Source organism: Scyliorhinus torazame, chromosome 21, assembly GCF_047496885.1.
Source record: "Scyliorhinus torazame isolate Kashiwa2021f chromosome 21, sScyTor2.1, whole genome shotgun sequence".
Taxonomy (NCBI): Eukaryota; Metazoa; Chordata; class Chondrichthyes; order Carcharhiniformes; family Scyliorhinidae; genus Scyliorhinus; species Scyliorhinus torazame.
The window spans coordinates 118,084,926-118,106,052 of NC_092727.1; the positions used below are offsets into that span (position 1 = coordinate 118,084,926).

At 52.2% G+C, this 21,127-nt stretch overlaps 1 protein-coding gene across 4 annotated transcripts in view; it reads left to right on the top strand.

Annotated features, from left to right (window-relative positions):
* Positions 1-11,499: 11,499 nt before the first annotated feature.
* The window catches only part of raraa (retinoic acid receptor, alpha a), a 756,690-nt gene continuing 747,062 nt past the window's right edge, over positions 11,500-21,127 (top strand). For all 4 annotated transcript variants that reach the window (XM_072487386.1, XM_072487388.1, XM_072487385.1 and 1 more), the window contains exon 1: positions 11,500-11,573. The gene's annotated coding sequence lies outside the window, so the exon portion shown is untranslated. The remainder of the gene's footprint in view (positions 11,574-21,127) is intronic.

The following is a 21,127-nucleotide window of genomic DNA, read 5'->3' on the forward strand; positions in this document are numbered from 1 at the left end:
TCCACACTTTAAAAAAAAAAAATAATAATAATGCTGTGTCCTAATGCTCGAGGCTGGAACGGTAAGCATTTAAAAATGTGACGATTGAATACTCTGCTCACTTCCCCACTGCTGGCTCTCTCAACTCCCACTGAGGGGTCACGATAACCTCTGATTTGGATCCCAATGGGAAACATGGCGCGCAATGTCTTTGCGTAAGATGTAGGAGTAAGCCACGTCTCTTCAGGTATTCAGCCATAGACTCCCTACAGTGCAGAAGGAGGCCATTCGGCCCATCAAGCCTGCACTAAAGCTCTGAAGGAGCAACCCTACCGAGGCCCACTCCCATGCACCATCCCAGTTACCCTGCGCCTTGATCATGGCCAATCCACCTAATCTGCACAGCTTTGGACTGGGAGAAACCCACGCAGACACGGGGAGACGAGGCAAACTCCGCACAGTCACCCAAGCCGGAATTGATCCCTGGTGCTGCGAGGCAGCAGTGATAACCTCTGCCGCCCTATTCAGTAAGATCTCTGCTGACCTTTACCTCACCGACTCTATCCCCATTTACTTTTTTTTTTTGTTAAACAAAAATGTTACATAGGGCGCGGTTCTCCCAAAAGGCGACAAGTCCCATAGCGAGCACGTTTAGAAAAGAGTTTTCCGGTGCAGTGCCGAGAAACACGTGGCTATTCAATGTGGCTCGCGTTAAATAAGGGGCCTGAACGGGGGGCGTGCAGCCCAGGCCCTGCACACTACTGTTTTGAACAGTGCGGAGCTCCACTCGCCGGAACTGCCAATTTTTGCAAGATCAGGATGCCATTTTTAAATGGCATCCCAATCTCTGAAGCCCCCAAAACAATCCACAACCTCCGACCCCCAGTCCGAGCACACTATTGGAGGGTCCCCAACACCCACACCAGCCAACCCCACCCTGATGGCGCATGTATTTTTTTTAAGTGCCAGGGCATCACTGCCCAAAAGGGAATACAGCTGGGGATTGGAGGCCTCCACATGTGCCATTCTGTCCAGACCGGAATGGCACTCACCTGAGGTCTTTGAGGCAGAGGGGTGGAATCCCAAAGCTGCAGGTACCTCGGGCACCTGCACATGAGAGTGTGGGGCTGACTAATATGCAGATTTGCCAAAAAGTGATCCTGCCCATTGTGGGTGGGATTCGCCGCGCGAGATAGCGTTACAGCGGGTAGATGCGGGCTTTCAGCGGCCACGCTGTGATGCGGCACGCTGCTGTACTGGTGCAGCATAGCTGTTGGATTGTGCCCGTAGTGTCTTTCACAGCCACATGACTTTGCAAAGCACTTTCCAGCCAATGAAATGCTGTTGAAGTGATTGTCCTGCGGCAGGGGACGTGCCAGCCCATTTAGCACAGAGTAAACAGCAATGTGACAATGACCTGTTTTGGTGATGTATGTTGAGGGGTAAATATGGGTCATGATACTGGGGATAATTACCCTGTCTTTGCAAGGGGGAAGTGTTGTACTCCCTCAGTACAGCGTTTCTGTGCTGAGGTCCTGAAGTGGCACTCGAACCAACTGATTCCGCAGCGAAAGTACAGCCAGACAAGCCACAGCTGACACGGTGTTCAAAACCTAACAAGCACAGACTCCAGAATACCAGGGTAGAGAACTCCAAAAAGTCACAGCCCTGGAAGTGAACAGGAAGTGATCCTGGGTATGGGGTGAGGGTCTTCAGTACGAAGGTTTCTGCCTCTACCACACGTTCCAGGTCCCCACACCATCCTTTGGGTGCTCCAGTTTCCTCCCATGGTACAAATCTGTGCAGGTTAGGTGGATGGACCATGTTAAAATGCCCCTTAGTGTCCAAAGGTGTGCAGGTTAGGCGGGGTTCCGGGGAGTGGGCCGAGGTAGCATGCTTGCAGGAGCAAAAAGATGAAGGTTTGCATTCCAGGGCAGAAGGCAGGAGTGATTAAATAACAAAAGGAATGACGATGCAAAGAAAAGGGCTGGAAATGGGACAATGAAGAAAGAAGAGATGGGTTCTGATGAGAAACCCAACAGCTGATGGCTGATGAAATTGTGGGTAGGGTCTGAAGTTGTTTCATTCAATACTGAGGCCAATGGTACGCTGAATACTTTGCAATTTTAAAATTCTGAGCCTGGTCATCAATATATGTAGGGTTACACTGGACATAGAGCACAGAAACCGGCCCTCTGGCCCAACCAGTACATAAGCAAAATACTGCGGCTACTGGAAATCTGGATTAAAAACAGATAAACTCGGCAGGTCTGGCAGCTTCTGTGGAGGAAGAAACAGCTAACCTTTCGGATTCTACAGCAGGATTTTTCAAACTGCGGGGCCCGATCCCGGGGCGGATGTCAGGAAGGTCGCGGAGTGATCGGTTGTGATGTTCTTCGTCGCGGGAGAAGTCGCAATGGCCGCGACCGGCTTAATGCTGCTCGCGACCAGTCTTTAAACACGAATGATGGAGTCTTCCTGTTAGAAACGGCGGCAGAGAGCAGGTCATGCGCCCACCATGTACACTGATATCACGCACCCAGTACGTCCGAGGTTTGGGCACAAAATCGTGGAGGAGCGATCCCTCCATTTTGCAGCTGCCAGCAAGCAAGCGAGAGGACTGTGAAGAGCTGAAGATGGATCGCTTTGTAACAATGAAGAGAGGACCAGAGACACAAACAGGCCAGGATCTCACAATTGAACCTTCTGGAGAGAGCTTCACAGGAGAGTCCATGGCAGGACAAAGCAGTGCTGGTGAAAGCTCCAGGGCCTCTGGTGAACAACCCATGGAGAAGAAACTGAAATCGGGAATAAAGCACTATAAAAGATAATTTCCTGAGAAACGCCAAAAGCATTTGAAGACCAAGGCGCATGATGAGTTTGAGGACAAACCTCTTGGTGTTTTTCAAAGCATGCAGTGAGAACTTAAATCACCAGCTGAAGACCTTCGCAGAAATTTAACTTTGAACAACAAAACAAGTGAGATCATGAAGACCAAGCAAGCTCACTTGTCGGAGTGGTTAGCGCTGTTGCTTCACAGTGGCAAAGTCCCAGGTTCAATTCCCGCTTGGGTCACTGTCTGTGCGGAATCTGCACGTTCTCCCCGTGTCTGCGTGGGTTTCCTCCGGGTGCTCCGGTTTCCTCCCACAAGTCCCGAAAGACGTGCTGTTGGGTAATGTGGGCATTCTGAATTGTCCCTCAGTGTACCCGAACAGGCGCCGGAATGTGGCGACTACTTCATTGAAGCCTACTTGTGACAATAAGCGATTAATATTACCATTACTAGGGAATTTTCATAGTAACTTCACTGCAGTGTTTAATGTAAGCCTACTTGTGAGAATAAAGATTATTATTAAATGGTGTGCCATGAAGGTCGGCTGTCGTGGGTCGCAAAAGTCAGCTGGTTGGTAAAAGTGGGTCCTGGGGAAAAAACGTTTGGAAACCATTGTTCTAGAAAACTGTTGACCCTCCACCCGAGCCTCTTCCCATCTTTTTCTCATCTTAAATCTATGCCTTGTAATGTGTCCGAGTGACCACATGGGGACACCAGTGAACCATCTGCATAGTTGGAATTCATAGTGTAGCTGAAGGGAGTGGAAAGGTCTCCTGTTTCATGGTAGTGTTTATTCTACACATTTTTGTACTGTTTATAGTTTATACTTCGCTTGTCAAAAGTTGCAATTTGTTTTTATTTTAAGGGTTGTGCTCAGTTGGATACAAAAGATTCTATAGATTACATCAGATCATGAACTCAAACGGTGTTTGTACTCCACACACGCCTCATAATTAAATACCACATCCCACTGTGTATGCTGAATATTGTCATTCTAACCTTTGAAATCAGGGGTCAATTCCTCCCTCCATCTCTTTACGCCATTGGAAGGAAATCTTCAAAATAATAATAATCGCTTATTGTCACAAGTTGGCTTCAATGAAGTTACTGTGAAAAGCCCCTAGTCGCCACATTCCGGCGCCTGTTCGGGGAGGCCGGTACGGGGATTGAACCCGCGCTGCTGGCCTTGTTCTGCATTGCAAGCCAGCTGTTTAGCCCACTGTGCTAAACCATGGACTTTGGGCAATCAAATTAATATTTGATTAATAAAGTTCCCACTTGCTCAAACTACCGGTGGTAGTAAAGCTCAAGTGAAGGCCCACTAATTACTCCAAACGTCAGTTTTAAAAGCCTGAGGATTGCTGAGAGGTTATTTATTTTTGTGTTGTTTATTGTTTTGAGGCCCCGGAGAGCCGATATTTAATATATATTGTGTTGGGGTTCGGAATGTACAAACAAGAGTAGGGCCATTTAGCTCCTCCAACCTGTTCCGTTGATCTGTGGCCTAATTCCAGATGCGTGCCTTTGCCCCGTACCCCTTGGTGCTTTTGTATAGTAAAAATCTGCCAATCTCTGATTTTAAATTAACAATTGATCTGCCGCCAATTGAAGTCTGTGGAGCAGATGCAAACCTCTGCCATACTCTGTGTGTCAAAGTGTTTCCTAATTTCACTCCAAAAAGGTCTGACTTAAATTTTTAGCCTATGCTAGTCCTTTAGTCCTAGATTTTCTAACCAGCAGAAATTGTTTCACCCTTTCTGATCCCCTTATATCTCAAAATGTTTGTTGAAATCGTCCTTAACTTCCGCCCTCTACATCCATGCTATTGGCACAAAATCATGGGGGAGAGATTCCTCCATTTTCTAGCTGCGAGGAAGCAAGGCAGCAGGACTGTGAAGAACTGAGGATGGATCATTTTGTTATCAAGTGAGCTGCTCGGGAGAGTCACGGTAGGGCAAAACAGTGTTGGTATGAGCTTTACACAGAGCTCCAGGGCCGCTGGTGAACAGCCTACTTAGAAGGAACAAGGCAGCAGAAAGATGATTTCTTTTTCAGTTTGCTTGCCTTTTTTATGGTTGTGTTTGATGTATATATAGAAATGCCTGAATAAAATGTTTTTCAAAAAATAAGAACGATGATTCCTTGAGGTATGGCTTTGTTAATTGTGCGAATGAAAGTTCGGATGCAAAGCCCATGTGTGTTACCTGCAGGGACGTACTGGCGAATTAAAGTTTAAAATCCTCGAAACTTCAAAGGCATGGTTAGTTTGAGGATAAACCTCTTGATTTTTTTCAAAGGATGCAGCTAGAATTTAAATCGTCAGTGGAATTCCTTAGCAGAAATGTAACATTGGATGACAAAGCACAATTGTCCTCTTAATGGTAGTATCGGTGTAGCTAAAAAGAAAATGGCCAACACTACAGCAGAGATGAATTCTCCCTGCAGCAATAGACACGGCCCATAAGGTGCTAGATGGGAGGTCAGCTGAAAAATTGAAATGCATCCCACTTAGTGATAACACGGTGGTTCGATGAATTTGTGATATTGCTGAGATTTTAGAAAACCAGCTTATTTCTGGTTTAAAGTCAGCACAGGATTTTAAGGGCAGCACGGTGGCACAGTGGTTAGCATTGCTGCCTACGGGGCTGAGGACCTGGGTTCGAATCCCGGCCCTGGGTCACTGTCCGCGTGGAGTTTGCACGTTCTCCCCGTGTCTGCGTGGGTTTCACCCCCACAACCCAAAAGATGTGCAGGATAGGTGGATTGGCCACGCTAAATTGCCCCTTAATTGGAAAAGATAATTGTGTACTCTAAATTTATTTTTTTAAAAGCACAGGATTTTCCAATACAGCTGGATGAAAGTACAGATGTCTCAAATTGTGCAACCTTGCTAGTTTACATTAGGTATCCATGATGTGGAGATGCCGGCGCTGGACTGATGTGGGCACAGTAAGAAGTCTCAGCAGTCAAGGACATTCAGCCTCCGATCTTCGGGTAAACATTCTCCAAGGCGGCTTTCAAGACACACGGCAACGCAGAATCGCCGAGCAGAAACTGATAGCCACATTCCGCACACATGAGGACGGCCTCAACCAAGATCTCACGTTCATGTCACATTAAATGTAACCTCCACCATACTGCCCGGGTTTGCAGAATCCTACTGACTGTCCTGGCTTGAGACAATTCACACCTCGATTACCTGTGATTATCACTCACTCCACTCACACTGATGAAGGAGCAGTTCCGAAAGCTTGTGATTTCAAATAAACCTGTTGTACTTTAACCCGGTGTTGTAAGACTTCTTACTGTACATTAGGTATGTTTGGTACAGTGAATTTGTGTTTTTCTAATGTATTTTATTACAAACATGTATCAAAACAAGTTACAGCAAATAAACACGCTGGGGAACATACTTCCCAGCAATCAACTATACAGTCTGTACAGATTTTGTCCCTTTGAATTTGTTGAGGATTTGCTGTGCTGCCTGTCATTACCAACCAGCACAACTGGCGCAGACACTTTTCAAGCACTTTTTTGAGCCAACGCCATTGTCGGGGATGAACACCAGATCGCGATCCTTTAAACAGCTTGTGGCGTAGAAGAACTTGACATACCCGTCGCCCCGGACCCAAAGTCATTCGCGGACTTGGTCGTGCTAGTTGGTGAGTACTTCAACCCGAAACCCTTGGTAATAGTCCAACGCTACCATTTCAATACGACTGAACGGACCCCTGGGGACTTCACCACGGAATGTTTGGAACACCTCCGGAAACGGGCAGAGTTCTGCCAATGTGGTGCCACCCTCTCCGAGATGTTGCAAGACAGATTGGTCTGTGTTGTCCGCAACGCACCAACCCAGTGGAAGTTGCTTGCTGAATTCCAGCGGGACCTCAAACGGGCCTTAGAAATCGCCCTGTCACGTTAAAGTGCAGAACAAGGGATGCAAGAATTACAGGGCATGGAGGTCCTCAGTTTAGGCTGCACTCCTCCCCGATGAGCGGCGTCCCCTCGACCAGGTGACCCTGGTCCTCCAGCCTGGGCAGGAGGCCGTTGGGAGTCGTCCCAACGGTTGACTCTTAAATGCCTCCTGACATCAGGGCAGCACGGTAGCACTGTGGATAGCACAATTGCTTCACAGCCCCAGGGTCCCAGGTTCGATTCCGGCTTGGGTCACTGTCTGTGCGGAGTCTGCACATCCTCCCCGTGTGTGCGTGGGTTTCCTCCGGGTGCTCCGGTTTCCTCCCACAGTCCAAAGATGTGCAGGTTAGGTGGATTGGCCATGATAAATTGCCCTTAGTGTCCAAAAGTGCCCTTGGTGTTGGGTGGGGTTACTGGGTTATGGGGATAGGGTGTAGGTGTTGACCTTGGGTAGGGTGCTCTTTCCAAGAGCCGGTGCAGACTCGATGGGTCGAATGGCCTCCTTCTGCACTGTAAATTCTATGATCTATGATAAACAAGCACACCTCCATTCCCCAACAGTGCAAATGAAAACCTTAACTTACTCAGCTCTGCCACTGGTCCCAAATCAATACAGAAGGCATTCCAAACAGCTTCCACGAAACAAGAATGGCCTCCTTCTGCACTGTATATTCTATGATAATAATAATCGCTATTGTCACAAGTAGGCTTCAATGAAGTTACTGTGAAAAGCCCCTAATCGCCACATTCCGGGGCCCGTTCGGGTAGGCTGGTATGGGAATTGAACCCGCGCTGCTAGCCTTGTTCTGCATTACAAGCCAGCTGGTTAGCCTACTGTGCTAAACCAGCACCTCAGTTCTAGGGCAATTAGGGATGGGGAACAATGCCCACGTCCAATTAATAAAGCAAAAATTAACATTCTGTTGGGGGAGTGGTTAATTAATTCAATCACAGGGGCGGCACGATGGCGCAGTGGTTTGCACTGCTGCCTCATAGCGATGGCCATGTGGAGTTTGCACATTTTCCCGCGTCTGCGTGGGTCTCACCCCCAGAACCCAAAGATGTGCAGGGTAGATGAATCTGCCATGTTGAACCCTGGACCCTGCCGCTGTGACGCAACAGTGCTAACCCCTGTGCTACCGTAGAGAGAGAGAGAGGTGATAGAAAAACTACTGGAGTCATAGCTGACAATAATGGTTGTGATTGTGGAAATATCTATGACCTCAATTTGTGGCTTGCAGAGTAGAACAAAATACACACCCAAGGATCACAAACGATTCCTTTGTCAGTTACATAAAGTAACTTCATGTGAATCTATTCCTTGAGTTCAAATAATGGTGAGAAGGCAAAGTTTGGCCCTTGAAGCAGGGGTAAAGCGAGATTACATAAAATTAGGTTTGTATTTCCTTTGGTATAGAGGTCAAAGGGGGATTCCAGTGAGGGTTTTGGGCGGGGGGTGTCACAACGTGAGCATCTATAATGTAATGAAATGACCCAAGGAGCTTCAGCGAACAAAATTTGACACTGAGCCACATAAAGGTGATACAAGCATGAGAACCTAGTGAAGTGATCGGTTTTAAACAAGGGGACATAACCTTAAAATCAGAGCCTGTCCATTCAAAAGAGAGATGAGGAAACACTTTTTTAACGTGATTATGTGATTGTAAGTACAACATTTATCCCACCCGGAGGGGTGGGATGGGGGAGCTTAAATGTAACTTTGCGATTGAAGGCACCCCGATCTTCGAATCCCCCCCCCCCCCCCCCCCGCATGCCCAGCTGCACTTTGAAATTAAACGGAGCGCTGTTTAATCCCTGAAGCCGGCGGGTTTCACACATCCTTTCCTGCCTGATCCAGCACTCTGTGCAATCTTGGGAAAGTTCCTCACAAAGTTCCAAGTCAGGGTGGTGTGTGGCTTGGAGAGGAACATGCAGGTGACCGTGTCCGGTGCCCCTCACCCTCTGGGTGGCAGAAGTTGTGAGTTTGGAACGTGCAGTCGAGAAGCCTTGATAAGATGCTACACTGCATATTATAGATGGTAGACTCTGCTTCTACTGTGTGTCACTGGTGGAGGGAATGATGGGTGCTAATCAAGAGGGCTGCTTTGTCCTGAATGTTTTTAATTTTTTAAAATAAATGTAATAATAATTTTTATTATTGTCACATGTAGGCTTACATTAACACCACAATGAAATTACTGTGAAAAGCCCCTAGTTGTCACACTCCGGCGCCTGTTCGGGTACACTGAGAGAGAATTCAGAATTTCTAATTCACCTAACAAGCACATCTTTCGGGACTTGAGGGTGGAAACCGGAACACTCAGAGGAAACCCATGCAGACACAGGGAGAGCGTGCAGACCCCCCACAGAGACCCAAGCTGGAATCGAATCTGGGACCCTGGCACTGTGAAGCAACAGTGCTAACCACTGTGCTACCGTGTGCCGCCCATGCTTGTATGCGACCGATCAACTCATGGCCGTCCACTAGAAGTCCAAATAGGTCCTTTGATAATTGGGGGATTCAGCAAATGTAATGGCATTAAATGTCATTGGGCAATGGTGAGATTCTCTCTTTCTGGAGATAGTCATTGACTCGCGCTTGTGTGGCACAAATATCACTTGCCACATATGCTGAAGCCTGAAAGTTGTGCAGTTCATGCTTATGAGGGACAGCCTGCTCCAGTATCTGCGGAGTTGTGAAATGGAGGGAGCACTAGGACCCAGTGGAGGAGGTTGATTCATGAGGAACAAGGACCCAGCAATGGGGAAATGAATGACCTGGAGAGCACCAGAGTCAGCTGGTGCAGAGGGCGATATGCCAGTGGGCATTAAGACCCAGCAGTGGAGAGGGTGTTGATCTAACTGGCACTAGGACCCAGCGGTGGAGTGAGTGGTAATGCAGAGGGCACTATAGCCAGCGGTGAAGAGATTGACGGCAGGCACCAGACCTGGTGGTGGAGAAAGTTAGAATCCAGAGGGCTCTAGGATCCAGCAGTGGAGAGGTTGACGATCTGGCAGGTAATCGGACCCAGCGGTAGAGAGGGTGATCGTCTGGCGGACACTAGGACCCAGCGGTAGAGAGGGTGACCGTCCGGCGGGCACTTGGATCTGGTGGTGGCGAGGGTGACCATCTGGTGGGCACGAGGACCTGACTGTGAGTGGGTGCCCGTCCGGTGGACACTAGGACCTGGCGGTGGAGAAGGTGACCGTCCGGCGGGCACTAAGACCCAGCAGTTGAGTGGGTGGAGAGGGTGACCTTCTGGCAGGCTCTAAGACCCGACTGTGTGGGTGACCATCCGGTGGACACTAGGATCTAGTGGTGGCGAGGGTGACCGTCCAGTGGGCATGAGGACCCGGCGGTGGAGAGGGTGACCATCTGGCGGGCACCAGGACCCGGTGGTGGAGAGGGTGACCATCTGGCTGGCACTAGGACCTGGTGGTGGAGAGGGTGACCATCTGGCGGGCACCAGGACCCTGTGGTGGAGAGGGTGACGATCCGGCGGGCACTAGGACCCGGTGGTGGAGAGGGTGACCATCCGGTGAGCACTAAGTCTCGGCTGTGAGTGGGTGACCATCTGGCGGGCACCAGGACCCGGTGGTGGAGAGGGTGACCATCTGGCTGGCACTAGGATCTGGTGGTGGAGAGGGTGACCATCCCGTGGGCACAAGGATCTGATGGTGGAGAGGATGACTGTCTGGCAGGCACCAGGAGCTGGTGGTGGAGAGGGTGACCATCCAGTGGGCACAAGGATCTGATTGTGAAGAGAACATAGAACATACAGTGCAGAAGGTGGCCATTCGGCCCATCGAGGCTGCACCGACCCACTTAAGCCCTCACTTCCACCCTATCCCCGTAACCCAATAACCCCATCTAACCATTTTGGTCACTAAGGGCAATTTATCATGGCCAATCACCTAACCTGCATGTCTTTGGACTGTGGGAGGAAACCGGAGCACCCGGAGGAAATCCGTGCAGACACGGGGAGAACGTGCAGACTCCGACACAGAGAGTGACTCAGGGGGGAATCAAACCTGTGACCCTGGCGTTTTGAAGCCACAGTGCTATCCACTTATGCTACCGTGCTGCCCACAAGAGGATGACTGTCTGGCGGGCACCAGGACCTGGTGGTGGAAAGGTTGACCATCCAGCAGGCATTGGGTCCCGGCGGCGGAGAGGGTGACCATTGGTGGGCAGTCGGACCCGGTGGTGGAGTGGGTGTCTATCCAGTGGGCACTAGGACCCGGCAGTGTAGCGGGTTATCGTCCTGCGGGTTCTAGGACCCGGCGGTAGAGTGAGTCCCTCCGGCGGGCAGTAGAACCCGGCGGTGGAGAGGGTACCTCCTCCGGCGGGCACTAGGACGCGGTGGTGGAGAGTGGACCCGGCGGTGGAGTGGATCGTTGGATACTAGGACCCGGCGGTGGAGAGGGTGCCCATCCGTCCGGCGGGCACTAGGACCCGGCAGTGGAGAGGGTGCCATGCCTTCCGGCGGGCACTAGGACCCGGCGGTGGAGAGGGTGACCTGTAAGTGCATCGGGCACCAGGACCCGGCGGTGGAGAGGATGGCTGCCGTCCGGCGGGCACCAGGACCCGGCAGTGGAGAGGGTGCCATGCCTTCCGGCGGGCACTAGGACCCGGCGGTGGAGAGGGTGCCCTGTCAGTGTGGCGGGCACTAGGACCCGGCGGTGGAGAGGGTGCCCTGTCAGTGCGGCGGGCACTAGGACCCGGCCGCGCTCACGCCGAGCGGCCGTTCCAGCTGCTGTCCCCCCCCCCCCCCCCCGGTTGAGCTGAGGCGCCTCTGAGGAGCCGTCGGATCCGAGTCGCGGGCACCGCCGGCCGCAGACAGTGAGTATCGCGCCCCCCCTGACAGGTGGGGGGGGGGGGGAGAGGTCTGGCGCGCACACGGGCTGGTCCCCCTCCCCCCCAGGCCGGGGGGGCCTCTGAGCGGGGTCTCCTCTGGCCACTCAACCCAGCCGGCACTCACTGAGAGGCGGGGAAGAGGCAAATCGAGAGGCGGGGCTGCGGGAGTCCCAGGCGGGGCCTAGGGCAGGAATGTAAATGCTGCCTGTGGAAAGTTTCCCAAAGGCAGCAGCATCTCCCCAGGAAGGCCCCCCGTGCGCTGGAAGGGGGATTGTCACCTGTTAGAAAGTTAACTTAATTGATCAGTAATTGTCTCTGGACATGGATTTCCCTCTGGGTTTGATTTTTAAAAATGTCTTCACCTGTTTACCTTTTGCTGTAAGAAAATATTTGGCTGTTGATTTATCATCTTGTGGAAATATTTACTGTTAGAGTCAGAAACAAAAGTGTTTGAAGCTGGAGGTGATTTCATTTAAACCTGTCAGTCTTCAGAGGTAAGTTATTGATGGCAATGTGTGTCGCAGGAGGGACTTTCTTCCAAAGTCAGCTGCCTGTGAAAGTTTGTTTGTTTATTCATTTATTTTGCATCTTCGTCTCCTCTCTCTCCCTTTCTCTTCCCCTCATCGCTGAGCCTTCTGAAGATCGGCGGGGAGGCGTAGGCTTAAGCGGGATGCTCTTTCCCAGGGTCGGGGCAGACTCGATGCGCCGAATGGCCTCCATCTGCACTGTAAATTCTATGATACGAGGGGCAGCGCGGCGGCGCAGTGGGTTAGCCCTGCAGCCTCACGGCGGCGAGGTCCCAGGTTCGATCCCGGCTCTGGGTCACTGCCCGTGTGGAGTTTGCACATTCTCCCCGTGTCTGCGTGGGTTTCGCCCCCACAACCCAAAGATGTGTAGGCTTTGTGGATTGGCCACGCTAAATTGCCCCTTAATTGGCAAAAATGAATTGGGTACTCTAAAATTTTTTAAAAAAATTCTATGAAACGAAAGCTGTGGGTTGAACACGACCCGCTCGATTTCAGCACAAAACATAGGCCGATTCACCCGGTGCAGCACCGAGGGAGTGCAGCATAGTTGGAGGTGCAGCGCCAAGGGAGTGCAGCACAGTTGGAGGTGCAGTACTAAGGGAGTGCCGCATGGTTGGAGGTGCAGCACCGAGGGAGTGCCGCATGGTTGGAGGTGCCGCACGGTTGGAGGTGCAGCACCGAGGGAGTGCCATACGGTTGGAGGGGCAGCACCGTGGAGGTGCCGCATGGTTGGAGGTGCAGCATGGTTGGAGGTGCAGCACCGAGGGAGTGCCGCACGGTTGGAGGTGCAGTACCGAGGGAGTGCCGCACGGTTGGAGGTGCAGTACCGAGGGAGTGCCGCACGGTTGGAGGTGCAGCACCGAGGGAGTGCCGCATGGTTGGAGGTGCAGCACGGTTGGAGGTGCAGCACCGAGGGAATGCCGCACGGTTGGAGGTGCAGTACTGAGGGAGTGCCATACGGTTGGAGGTGCCACCTTGCAGCCATGACTTTTAAACTGAGGCCCCTTCAGCTGCTCTTGGTTGGGTGTAAAAGAATTTATTTTTTAAAAAAATATGTTTTTATTAAGAATGTTTTCAACAATATTTTCCACCTTACAAACCCCCCCCCCCCGTAACAAAGAAAAGAAAGAGAACTCGTGTGGCAAGACATGAACATAGCAAGTCAATACGATACAGAACTTTGTACATTGGATTCTTCCCGTACATGTCAGTTTCCAGGTCATTCATGTGTTTTCTTGCTCACATGCCCCCCAGAGGAAACCCCCCCCCCGCGAACGATGTCCCCCCCGTCCCCCCACCTACCCCCCTGGGTTGCTGTTGCTGCTGTCCGACCTTCATCTAACGCTCCGCGAGATGGTCTAGGAACGGTTGCCACCGCCTGTAGAACCCCTGCAGACCCTCTCAAGGCAAACTTTATCCTTTCCAGCTTGATAAACACAGCCATATCGTTTATCCAGGCCTCCACGCTGGGGGGCTTCGCCTCCTTCCACATTAGCAAGATCCTTCGCCGGGCTACTAGGGACGCAAAGGCCAGAATACCGGCCTCTTTCGCCTCCTGCACTCCCGGCTCGCCCACTACTCCAAATAGTGCTAGCCCCCAGCTTGGCTTGACCTGGACTTTCACCACCTTAGATATTGTTCCCGCCACTCCCCTCCAGAACCCCTCCAGTGCCGGGCAAAACATATGGACATGGTTCGCCAGACTTCCTGAGCACCTCCCACATCTGTCCTCCACCCCAAAGAACCTACTCAGCCTCGCCCCCGTCATATGCGCTCTATGAACCACCTTAAATTGTATCAGGCTAAGCCTGGCACACGAAGAAGAGGAAATAACCCTACTTAGGGCATCAGCCCATAGCCCCTCCTCAATCCCCTCCCCCAACTCCTCCTCCCATTTACCCTTCAGCTCCTCCACCAAAGCCTCCTCCTCTTCTTTCATCTCCTGGTATATCGCCAACACCTTGCCCTCTCCGACCCATACGCCCGAAATCACCCTATCTTGAATGCCAGGAGTAGCGGAAATTCCCTCACCTGCCGCTTCACAAACGCCCTCACTTGCATGTACCTGAAAGCGTTTCCCGGGGGTAGCCCAAACTTCTCCTCCAGCGCCCCTAAGCTCGCAAACGTCCCGTCAATGAACAGTTCCCCATTCTTCTAATCCCTGCCCGATGCCAGCTCTGAAACCCCCCGTCCATCCTTCCTGGGACAAACCGATGGTTGTCTCTGATCGGGGACCACACCGAGACTCCCGTCGCACCCCTGTGCCGTCTCCACTGCCCCCAGATCTTTAGCGTTGCCGCCACCACCGGGCTCGTGGTGTACCTTGTCGGCGAGAGCGGCAGCGGTGCCGTTACCAGCGCCCCCAGGCTCGTTCCCTTGCAGGACGCCATCTCCAACCTCTTCCACGCCGCCCCCTCTCCCTCCATCACCCACTTACGGATCATTGCCATGTTGGCTGTCCAATAGTAACCAGCCAAATTCGGCAACGCCAACACTCCTCTATCCCTGCTACGCTCCAGGAACCCCCTCCTTACCCGCGGGATCTTGCTCGCCCACACAAATCCTATAATGCTCCTGCTTACCCTCTTCAAGAAGGCCTTAGTAATCACAATTGGGAGGCATTGGAATACAAAAAGAAATCTCGGGAGGACCACCATTTTAACCGACTGTACCCTACCCGCCAACGAGAGTGGCAACATGTCCCACATTTTAATATCCTCCTCCATCTGTTCCACCAACCGCGTCAAATTAAGTTTGTGCAGTGCCCCCCAGCTCCTAGCTACCTGAATCCCCAAGTATCGCAAGCTCCTTTCCGCCCTCCTCAACAGTAGGTCGTCTATCTCTCTTCCCTGGTCCCCCGGATGGATCACAAAGAGCTCACTCTTTCCCACATCCCGAAAAATCTCCAAACTCCCGTAGGATCTGCATTACCTCCACCGTCCCCTCCACTGGGTCCGTCACATCCAGCAACAGGTCGTCTGCGTACAGCGACACTCGATGTTCCTCTCCCCCTCGAACCACCCCCCCTTCCATTTCCCCGACTCCCTTAACGTCATGGCCAAAGGTTCAATTGCTAATGCAAACAGCAGAGGGGACAGGGGGCACCCCTGCCTCGTCCCTCGATACAGCCGGAAATACTCCGACCTCCGCCCGTTCGTGGCCACACTCGCCACCGGGTCTTTATACAGGAGCTTAACCCAACTAATAAACCCTCCCCCAAACCCAAACCTCCTCAACGCTTCCCAGAGATACTCCCACTCTTCCCGATCGAAGGCCTTCTCCGCGTCCATGGCTGTCACTATCTCTGCTTCTCCCTCCACCGATGGCATCATTATCACATTTAGGAGCCTTCGCACATTAGTATTTAACTGCCTACCCTTTACGAATCCCGTCTGGTCCTCATGAATCACCCCCGGGACACAGTCCTCAATCCTCGTGGCCAACATTTTTGCCAGCAACTTGACACCTACATTAAGGAGCGAGATCGGCCTATACGACCCACATTGCAGTGGGTCCTTATCCCGCTTCAAGATCAAAGAGATCGTCGCCTCCGACATTGTCGGGGGCAGGGTCCCCCCCTCCCTTGCTTCATTGAAGGTCCTTACCAGCAACGGGGCTAACAGGTCTACATATTTCCCATAAAACTCCACCGGGAATCCATCCGGCACCGGGTCCTGCCTGCATGCTCCCCAGTCCTTTAACCAGCTCCTCCACCCCAATTGGCGCCCCCAAACCAGCCACCTCCTGCTCTTCCACCCGTGGGAACCTCAATTGGTCCAAGAATCGCCGCATCCCCTCTTTTCCCCCTGGGGGCTGGGACCTATACAGTTCCTCGTAAAAGGCCTTAAAAGCCTCATTCACTTTCCCCGCACTCCGCACCGTAGTCCCCCTGCCATCTTTGACTCCGCCTATTTCCCTCTCTGCCATCCTCTTACGGAGCTGATGTGCCAGCATCCGGCTCGCCTTCTCCCCATATTCATATATCGCCCCCTGTGCCTTCCTCCACTGTGCCTCTGCCTTCCCTGTGGTCAACAGGTCGAACTCCGTTTGGAGACTTCATCTCTCCCTGAGTAGTCCCTCATCAGGAGCCGCTGCATAGCTCCTGTCCACCCTTAAAATCTCCCTCATACCCTCTCCCTTTCCCTGCCCTCTTCACCCTATGAGCCCCGATGGAGATTAACTCTCCCCTGACCACCTCCTTCAGCGCCTCCCATACTACTCCCACCTGCACCTCCCCGTTGTCGTTGGCCTCCAGATACCTTTCAATACACCCCTGCACCCTCCCGCACACTTCCTCGTCTGCCAGCAGTCCCACATCCAACCTCCACTGCGGGCGTTGGTCCCTCTCCTCCCCCAGCTCTAACTCCACCCAATGTGGGGCATGGTCTGAAATGGCTATGGCCGAATACTCCGTTCCCTCCACCTTCGGGATCAATGCCCTGCCCAGAACAAAAAAATCTATCCGGCAGTAGGCCTTATGCACGTGGGAGAAAAAAGAAAATTCTCTGGCCAAAGGCCTGGCAAATCTCCACGGATCTACTCCCCCCATCTGGTCCATAAACCCCCTAAGCACCTTGGCCGCAGCCGGCCTCTTCCCCGTCCTGGATCTGGAGTGATCTAATGCTGGGTCCAGCACCGTGTTAAAATCCCCACCCATTATCAAGCTCACTACCTCCAGGTCCAGAATCCGCCCCAACATCCGTTCATGAATCCAGCATCGTCCCAGTTCGGGGCATATACATTCACCCGTACCACCTCCGTCCCCTGCAACCTGCCACTCACCATCACGTATCGGCCTCCCTTATCCGCTACTATGTTCTTGGCCTCAAACGACACCCGCTTTCCCACCAGTATTGCCACCCCTCTATCCTTCACATCCAGCCCCGAATGGAACACCTGCCCAACCCATCCCTTCCTTAACCTGACCTGGTCTGCCACCTTCAGATGTGTCTCCTGAAGCATGGCCACGTCTGCCTTCAGTTCCTTTAGGTGCGCGAACACTCAGGCCCTCTTAACCGGCCCATTTAGGCCTCTCACATTCCACGTGATCAGCCGGATTGGGGGGGGTGTTCTCCCCCCCCCCCCCCCCCCCCCCCCCCCCCCCCCCCCCCCCCCCCCGGCCGACTAGCCATCTCCTATCCTAGGCCAGTCCCGTGCCCGCGCCTCCCTCACCCTCCTGTCCCCCAGGCGGAGAACCCCCGCCCCGACCACCTCTTCCATTTTCAGTTCCCCATCGGACAGTGCAGCAGCAACCCTAGAATCCCCCCTCTCCCCCCCCCGCCTTCCGCCCCCCCCCCGCTAGATCCACATCTCGCTCTTTTGCTCCCCCCATATTATTTACGAGAGTCAGCTGACTTCTGCTGAACCCGGCTTCCCCTGCCTTCCCGTTGATCTCCCTGTGTGGGAGTCTCTCCTCCTCCTTGCCTTCCTCCACCCCCCCCCCTTTTTGGTGTGGGAAAATGCCCATGCTTTCCTGAACCAGCCCCGCCCCCTGTGGCGCAGCTCCTGTTGCAGCCATTATCCCAGCTCCCTCATCCCCGAGTCTCACCTCCCTCCAGCACCGACGCCCACATTCCCCATCATTATCATCTCGTCTACAGAAAAGAAAAAAGGGAAATTTTAGGAATTTGAACCCGAACTCTACCCACATCCCCATCCATCCTCCCACCCATGAATTATTCTTTACCCATATTTACAACCCATATACAACCAACATCTCCCCCCACAACCACATCCCCTCAGTTCGAGTCCAGTTTTTCCGCCTGAATAAAGGTCCAAGCCTCTTCTGGCGTTTCAAAATAATGGTGTCGGTCCTGATAAGTGACCCACAGTCGCGCAGGCTGCAGCATGCTGAACCTGACTCTTTTTTTATGCAGCACCGCCTTGGCCCGATTGAAGCCAGTTCTCCTCCTTGCCACCTCCGCGCTCCAATCCTGGTAAACTTGGATCACCGCATTCTCCCATCTACTGCTCCGCACCTTCTTGGCCCATCTCAGCACACTTTCTTTGTCCGCGAAGCGATGGAACCTTGCCACTATCGCCCTTGGCGGCTCATCAGCCTTGGGTCTCCTCGCCAGGACCCGGTGAGCCACTTCCAGCTCCAGGGGGCTTGGAGAGGCCTCCGCACCCATCAGCGAATGGAGCATCGTACTCACGTACACCCCGGCATCAGCTCCCTCCACTCCTTCGGGAAGACCCAGAATCCGGAGGTTCTTCCTCCTCGACCTGTTCTCCAGGACCTCAATTCTCTCGGCCCACCTCCTGTGCACCGCCTCATGCGCCTCCATCTTTACCGCCAGGCCCAGGATCTCGTCCTCGTTGTCATTCATTTTATCTTTCACCTCACAAAGCTCCACCGCCTGGGTCCTCTGGGTCTCCTTCAGCCTCTCGATCGCCAACAGCATTGGCGCAAGCACCTCCTTTTTCAGCTCCTCCACACAGCGCTTAAGGAACTCCTGCTGGTCCGGCCCCCATGCTGCTCACCCTCCGCCATCTTGCTTTTTCCCCCCTCGATTTTGCCGCTGCTCCAGGGCCTCTTTTTTCGCCGCTCCACCGCTGATCTCAGCCATATATCGTAAGGGGGGACCTTACTGCACCTTCCCACACGGGATCAATTCAAAAAAGTTCCATTGGGGCTCCTCTGGAGAGCCCGAAAGTCCGTTGTTGCGGGAGCTGCTGAAACGTGCGGCTTAGCTCCGCATCGCCGCAACCGGAAGTCTGTAAAAGAATTTCTCCCTGAAGCCCTGATATTTGTCTCTCGATCAATATCGCCTGAACTGATTATCCCGTCATTGTCAGATTGCTGTTTGTGTGATCCTGCTTTTTGCAAATTAGAGGGGGTACTGTGGCCATGGAAGGTGGTCCATAAATGGCAAAACAGCCGCTCCTTTCTACAGCTTCGAGGAGCTAATCACTCGAAACCTGCTCTGCTGAACTAGACATATCAGCCACCTGAGCAACACCAGGGTCCCGAAGTAACTACTCAACTCGGGAACCTGGTCGTGAGAGGGAACTGCCAGAGGTAATGTCCTCACAGCATCCCACAAGAGGTTAAACACCCCCGCTGACCCATGGGAGACTGAGTCGATCGAAATGGGGGGGGGGGGTCATTTGGGAAGATGCTGGATATGTCAAGAGATTTGGTCTGGAATGTGTAGAGGCAAAGTTGAGGCAGCAGAGGGAGTGCTAAAACCTCCAAACAACCCATCTTGCCAACCCTTTCAGCACTCCCTGCCTTGCATGTAGCAAAGTTTGCGATCGCAGACTGGACTGAGCAGCCATGACAGAACCCATCAAACTGGAATGGAGACACGTCATTCTCGGTCCTGAGGTGCGACCTAAGAAGGGGAAGACGAATCTAAATGATAGTCTGTCTTTGTTTCCCCTGAAGGTATTGAAACTTTTGTTGGATCTGGCTCCACTGATACCAGCCATGATCTGGTGCTTTACTGAATTTGTCCTCCGTGGCCAAGACATTGGGAGTTAGTACCGTGGGTGGCAGCAGAGTCGAACCTGACCCTGATGTTCAAACATGCACTCTCCAGCATGGGGATCGCTGGCTAACAATCAGAAGCAGGAACCTTATGTAATAACGCAACCCCAGCTGGGTTATTTACTCCGTATTTCCTTTGCTGTGCAAATATTGGATCACTGACCAGCCATGTAGACCAGAAACGTGTTGGTTACGTCATTGGCCCCTGCTAAGCTGGGATGGTAGTGAGTTACCATAGTTGACCTCAGTTGCCTGGGCTCGGATCACAATCTACTGGTTCCCATTGGAAGCACATAGGCATGGATGTTGAGTGAAGTCAAGATAAGATTGAGAGCGATGCCATCTGTGGTCGAATAGTAGGCCAGTGATCACTGTTTACACTGGCATGTTGAATGGCCACGAGTGTGGAAAACAAAGGTATCATTGTACCTTCCCTTCCAAATTCCAACACGTTTAAAAGGGGGAAGGGTTGGAAACATTTCTAAGTAAAATGAACCCCAGGAATCTGGATGTACAGAAATTAATAGATATCCTTGAGTGATCTCATTGCGTAGTTAGTAAAACTTATTATACGGCACTGGAGGGGTTCTGGAGAGGAGTGGCGGGAACAATATCTAAGGTGGTGAAAGTCCGGGTCAAGCCAAGCTGGGGGCTAGCAATATTTGGAGTAGTGGACGAGCTGTGAGTGCAGGAGGCGAAAGAGGCCGGCATTCTGGCCTTTGCGTCCCTAGTAGCCCGGGGAAGGATCTTACTAATGTGGAAGGAGGAGAAGCCCCCCAGCGTGGAGGCCTGGATAAATGACATGGCTGGGTTCATTAAGCTAGAGAGGATAAAGTTTGCCTTGAGAGGGTCTGTGCAGGGGTTCTACAGGCGGTGGCAACCGTTCCTAGACTGTCTCGTGGAGCGTTAGAGGAAGGTCGGTCAGCAGCAGCAGCAACCCAGGGGGGGGATGTCCTGTGAAGGGGTGGGGGGGAGGGAGATTTGCCTAGGGGGTGGTTGAGCAAGAGAACACATGAAAGATTTGGGAAACTGGCATGTACTGGAGGGAGCCAGTGTACAAAGCTATGTAACATATTGTTTTACCGTGTATATATCTTGCTATGTGCGTTTTCTTTCTATTTTGTTACAAGGGGGGGGGGGGGTTATTGTTTGTAAGGGTGAAAAATTGTGTTAAAAAACTTTAATAAACATATTTTTTTTTAAAATTAAGACTTATTATAAATGACTTAAGAATTGCTGTTGCATTTTCCAACATAAACTCAGCCCCGCTGAGTTTGGTGCTCTGTAAAGTCGCCATAGTCCCAGATGACCGTGGACTGCTTTCCCCTTTAAGTGGGTTGGGGGGGTTAATGGTTCACCACCTGATGATCACCAAACCTCAGGCGAGGAGCAAGATTGAGAAGGTGGCCCTTCATGAATAACCTCAGCCAATACAGCAATTGAACACGTGCTGTTTACCTCTCTCTCTGTCATGAACCAGATGTCTAGCCAACTGAGCTAGCCAACCTGGGACTTTGGCA